At 38.2% G+C, this 6270-nt stretch overlaps 1 long non-coding RNA gene across 1 annotated transcript; it reads left to right on the top strand.

Annotated features, from left to right (window-relative positions):
- Positions 1-1273: 1273 nt before the first annotated feature.
- On the top strand, positions 1274-4333 carry LOC111924636 (uncharacterized). Its single transcript, XR_015285521.1, has 4 exons — positions 1274-1418; positions 1579-1710; positions 1962-2144; positions 3801-4333. It is a non-coding gene; the product is annotated as an uncharacterized LOC111924636 (long non-coding RNA).
- Positions 4334-6270: the final 1937 nt, after the last annotated feature.

Genomic DNA, 6270 nt, shown 5'->3' on the forward strand with positions numbered 1-6270 from the left:
CTTTTTATAGCTAAGTGGTCCACACAGGAAACTATACAGACTCCACCTCATTGTGTACCCAGCCAGAGCAGGACCACACCACCTCCCTTAATTTATCACAAATTCATTGAAGTCTGTCTCATTAATCTAGAGAGTCTGAAATTAGCCCTAGTATTATATTCAAGGGAAAATGCCAATTCCTGTTTAAGTAAAATAAAGAACTGAAGTATATTCTAGAATTTTTCACTTTTTCGAGACAGATAATGTTAAAGATTAATGGCAGATGGTAGAAAACTTCTTTGAGGGAATAAAGTAATAACTGTAAAGACATACAGGATCATAGAATCACAGAATGTTTTGGGTTGGAAGGAACCTTAAAGATCATGGTCAAAGACATCTTCTGCTAGACCAAGTCACTCAAAGCCCCATCCAATCTGGCCTTCACCTCTTCCAGGGATGGGTCAGCCACAGTTCTCTGGGACACTTGAATATCTGAACAGAGCTGAGTGAAGGTGTGCTTGTGTTATTCAGGGATGTATTTTGTGAGGCAACTTTCTACCCCGGCAACATCTTACAATAACCAAGTGTATAGGAGTTCACACATTTAATGCACTTTGGCCACGTTAGTTTGCTTCTCCCAACAGCCCTGCCAAGCACATGCTGTAGTTGATGACAAAGCTACCCTGTTCTCCAGCCATGCCTGAACCTCTGTCTCAAGGCTGTTTCCCTGGCCCTGTCCTTCATCTTAAGAATATTCCATGAAAATAACTAGCATGGTTCCGTATGACTGGAACAACTACAAAGCAATAAATAAAAGAGTTGAACAGAACAAGATCTTGGGAGAAAAAAGGGTTTTATTTCATTATCATATTCCTAAAACATAGGGCATGTCAAGATACTCTACACAGATTGGGTGCTTTAAACTACATTGATTCAATGGGGCTTTGAGTATTTTTTATTTTTATTTTTCCTGCTTAGTGCTATAGAAAAAAACAGTGAGGTATCCAATATGGACCTCAAAGGATTCAAGGTAAAGACAGATTTGATTGGAATGTGCCAGATCAAATGTATAGCTGTTGTTACTGCTTATTAATTGTCAGGCTGTAGTGCTTGCCCGCTATGTATTATAGCTTAGTGCTCATCAGTGGCTGGTTTTTTTTGCTTTCTCTGCTTTGTGCATTGCTGCACTGCTGCTCTGCTTATCATCTTGCTCTGCTGTGCCTGGGAACATTTTGATAACAACCGTGGCAATGTGCCTGGACTGGCAGATGGCCAGGCCATCGCTGCTCTCTCTGTCCTGCTCTGCTGGAGAGGCTTGAAATCCAGTGTGAACTTGACTTGAAAGGGCTGTGACCTGCGAGCAGGACACCCCAAAGTGTGCCATGGATATCTCTGTGTCCCCCCTGCAGATGTAACTCTGAAGGTATTGGTGTCCAAGGGTAAGTCCATGCTGGAGAAGAAATACCTCAGAATATCTGTGTATCTATGGATAAGTCTGCGCTGCAGCAGGTGCACCTTGAAACATCAGTGACTCTGCATGAAGACGTGCTGGAGCACCTCAGAGTGTGGCCATGGATAAGAGCAGGTGCATCCCTGCAGGAACTGCAGCCATGGGTAAGGCCAGGATGGATCAGGTATCTCTGAAGACATTGTGCCCCACAGGAAAAGGCCACACTGGAACAGCTGCACCTCAAAGCAACTGTGGCTGCAGATAAGTCTGTGACACAGCAGGTATGTATATCCCTGAAAAGACTCCCAGATAAAACTTCTAGAGTTTTGCATTCTCTCTTTAACTTAGAGGAGCAAGTGCTCTACCATGGGACTACAATCTGCAGGTAAGTCCAGGCTGGAGAAGGGTTCATTGCAATGACAAACACTGTGATCTGGTCCAAAGGGAACAGGGGTGGAGATTTTGATGGAAATACCTTTAAATTTTTGTAACCCAAGTTTTAAGTTGACTGTTCCAGAAATTACTATGGCAGGAACCACCCAAACCAGTGGAGAACAAGTTCTACAGGAAGCAGCTGCATCCAACCAGAGCTGACTTGGGTTTTCAGTAACTCCATGGAGCGCACCACCTCTCCTGTCCTGAGTGACCACCATAGCAGATGGAGCCCAAAGTCATGGACTAAATTAACTCAATGGACATTTAATGGACATTAGTGGTAAAGACTAATAAAATTATATCTCTGTGTGACATTGAAGGGTGAGAAGGGAGGTGGTGGTTAGTGAGGCTGTACTGGATACTGTGGGACTTAAACATTATGTAAATGGTGTGGAATAATGGGTGGAGGATGTGCTTGATTAGGTTGGAGTACAGTTAATTTTGTTCATAGTAGCTGGTATGGCTGAGTTTGGGGTTTATGCTGGAAATACCACTGATAAAAAAGGGATGTTATCGCTGCTGCTGAGCAGTGCTTACCCAGCATCAAGGTGTTCTCTGCTCCTCACCCTACTTCATCAGCAAGGAGGCTGGGAAGTGCATGGGAAAATGGGAGGAGACACAGCCAGGCTGGCTGAGCTCAACTGACCAAAGGAATATTCCATACTATATGGAATCATGCTCATCATATAAAACCTGGGGAAAAGAAGATAGTGGAGAATGTTTAAAGTTATGGCATTTGTCTCCCCAAGGTAAAATTACATGTGATGGAGTCCTGCTTCCCCTGCAATGGCTGGACACCTGCTTGTCCATGGGAAGTAGTGAATTAATACCTTATTTTCTTTTGCTTGCATGCACAGCTTTCTCTTTACTCATTTAATTGTATATATCTCAAACCCTGTGTTCCCCAGTTTTTACTCTTCTCCTTTTTCCAATCCAGAAAGTGTCTGGTGCTTAGCTGCCAGCTGGGCATGACATAAATTCTTGAAAGTAACAAAATCACTTATTATGGAGTAGTTGAGGCACAAAGATTTAATTTTTCCAGGAAACTAGAAGTTTGGAGAAGAAATATGAAGGGGTACATAGTTTGGTTGGAGTGAATCACAGTGCACAAGATAAAATGAAACATGTCCATGAAAGTGATGAGCATAATTCACCCTGTAGAAAGATTCTCAGAGCTAAAAATGTACAACCTAAAGATGGCAACAAAATAATAAAAGCATTTTTATTTTAAGTACTAAAAAATAAAGGGACTAAAGTACTAAAATGATAATTGCACTGGATTGTTATGGTTTGTCCAAACAGCTATAAAGAAGAGATATGTGATTTCTAGAAGTACAGCTCTATCTTTGGAAATAATTAGTAGTTAAAGGACAGGGAACAAATGAGTCTGTATTTTGCAGTAGAGGTATTTTTGCAATGAATTTGGATTATTTTACTGCTTTAATAGAAATAAATTTGTGATTTTAATGGCAGATTATTTGAGGGCATGTCTGATGAAAGAAAGACAGTCACTGCTTTGTAAAGACCCTGGTCTAGGTGAATGACAGGAATGACCTAGGTCCAAAAGAGTTTTTTTTGTGTTGGTTTTTTATTTCTTAAAATTTCAAACAGTGAATCTATAGAATTTTGCCTTTAAACCACCTACTAAAACTCAGAACATCATGTAGTCTATGTTTAGACTCAAGAGTAGAAAGTATAAACTTCACTTTTTTTCTCCTCTGCAAACTGCAGCAGCTAGCAACCAGCCTCCTTTTCATAATCTCCAGTCCTAAAAGCCACAATTATAACATTCAAAATGTGTTTCTTAGATTAGAGTGCATTTTGACATTCTGTATTATTTTCTGTTCTTTGATGCCACAGTATTTCTTAACATTAATCTTTCATCATAGTCTTTATAATATTTTTCTTTTTTTTTTTTTTTTTTATGAAATCTTAGGGGAGTGAGGATGACAGAAATACTGCATATAGTACAGCTGTGCTTTCTTTTGGGGAGTTTAGCAGCTGAGAACAAGACAGCAAACCAACATCATGTGCTCCAGCAAGACCTTGGTCAGCCAGAAACATGAGCCATTTCAACCAGGACCACTATAATCCTTAGGGGAGTGTGTGCCATCACAGACCACTCCACCTCCCCAGACCAGGAAGCACAGAACTCTCATAAAAGCTACTCTGAAGGCAAAAAGCACTTGCTTTTTTTTCCCGGTGAAGGAAGTCATTAATGGTTTTTAAAATACCAGGAAGATTGTTAATGGTCTAGAGGATCTTCCTGATTGCTCATTTCAAAGGAAGAAAGGAAGGAAGGAATTTCTGAGAGAATTCTGGCCAGATTTTACATATGCTTTCTGCTTGGAGCTTTGCTGAAAGAATAATAAATTGTTTCTTGATTAAAAATCTGTAGCATGTGGAAACCTGACACAATATGTTGTAAGCTTTGACTTCATGCAAATAAATATTATGAGCTCCAGAAGTTGATATTGATTTATGCCAGTCAATCAGCAGATGACAAGAGACTTTGCACCAAATAGGAAGATGGATTACCTCTCTGCTTTCAGCCAAGTTACATAGAAGCAAAGAAAAAAATTAGGTTGTTCTAATGGCTATTTTATGCTTTGGACACTTGTCAGCATATCTGGCTGGACATATGTCAACATATCTGGCTGTAAAAGACACAAAAAATGGTGTATGCCAAATGAAAACTCAAATATTAAAAATATATTGAAGTAGATTAGTCCATTAATTCAATTCAGCTTCATTTTCTCAGCTAAAATCTGAACAATTAATTTTGTTAACTTCAGTTCTGTAAGACAAACAATCCTTCGTTTAAAACTACATAACACTGACTTCTGCCAGAAGTCTATTGAAATATAGACTCATGTTTGACACAGGGTACAAACTAACATTTCTTTCTTTTGCTGCTTTAGGGAAATGACAATAGTCTGATGTGAGCAATGTCGTCACTGCTTTCAAGTTAGTTTCAAATATTTTTTGTTCTGCTTTCAGATTTTATGGAGATACTGGACAAAAACAACATTTCAAATTTATGTTTAAACATATGTTACTGCTGAAAAGATTGGTAGATGTCACTTCTTAGTAAACAGCCTATTAAGTTAAGTTGTTAAATTTATTTTCCTATGTATGAACCTCTTAAATTCTACTTTGGATATTAATTTGTGATGACCATTATTCGGCTGCTGCAGTTCCACTAACATTAATAGGATTTCCCAAAGTTTGGAACATAGTAGTCAACTTCCTTTTCCTTTTTACCTTACCAGAATATTTCATTGACCAATGGCCCAGAAATACCAGATTCCTGGTTCCACTCCATTTACACACACAGAGTGCAGCTAAGCCAGTAAAAAAAAAGCACTTTACTATCAAATTTACCTGCTGGGGCTAATTGTGCTGTATCACTAAGCTTGGCAAAAGGATTTTTCAGGAATTCAGCCAGCTTGGGAAACCCCCATGCACATTCTATATGTGTAGGACTGGTCTGAGTGCATCAGGGTATGGCACGTATTCTTGATTAAATCCGTCTCAGATTTTCTATTCACTGAAAATCTTGTATACAGAGAGGTATGGAATGAAATACATCCAAAGAATATTTATCTTCAAACTTCTTGCTTAAAATCCAGCCTCTGTAATTAAAAAAGGAAAATTTTCATGACCACCATATTAAATTTTATATTCATTGTGTTGGTTATTCAGTAAAGTGTATTTGAAAATCTAGAGAAGTTAATTTCTAAAATAAACTCTTTCTTGAAAAGAATGCTGAAAATATTCCAAAAGCTATTGTAGGAACCAAGACTGGAGGGATACCTGACTATGTTAGTGACATTTTAAGGTTATAGAGTGATTCCTTTTGCATTCTCTCTTTCACTACTTTTGGTATTTATGTAAATGTGACCAGAAATGGTTCTGTAAAAAATAAAAAAAAAAAAAATTCTCCCATAATATGCCTTTCATAAAAACTGTCCTCAGAAAAGTTACAGAAGGTAACTTTTTTATTTTAATTAGCCTTATGCTGACACTACCTTTTCATTTAGTGATGCCAAGACTGTGAACAATGGAGGTATTGATGTAAGCTGTGCTGCTCACAACAGTTTCTAAGTTCTCCATTGCTTCAAACTGTTGACATATTTTATGCTGAGGCAAACTGAATAGAAAATGTTGTCAAATCAGAAGGACTTATACTTTCCTTGAGGTGTAGATGATTTAAGAGATCCTTATCATCAAAAGCTGTAAGAATGGTTATTGAGGTACAGAATGCATATAATCAAATAGATCAGAAGCAACTAACCTTTGCAACATGGACCATTATGAAAGTAGTCCAGCTACTTCAAAGTTATATATACAATATCTGCCTTTTTGAAAAAAACAAGGTCAAAATATGTAGCTAGCTTGTAATC

Source organism: Cyanistes caeruleus, chromosome 1 (genome assembly GCF_971803275.1).
Source record: "Cyanistes caeruleus chromosome 1, bCyaCae1.hap1.1, whole genome shotgun sequence".
NCBI lineage: Eukaryota > Metazoa > Chordata > Aves > Passeriformes > Paridae > Cyanistes > Cyanistes caeruleus.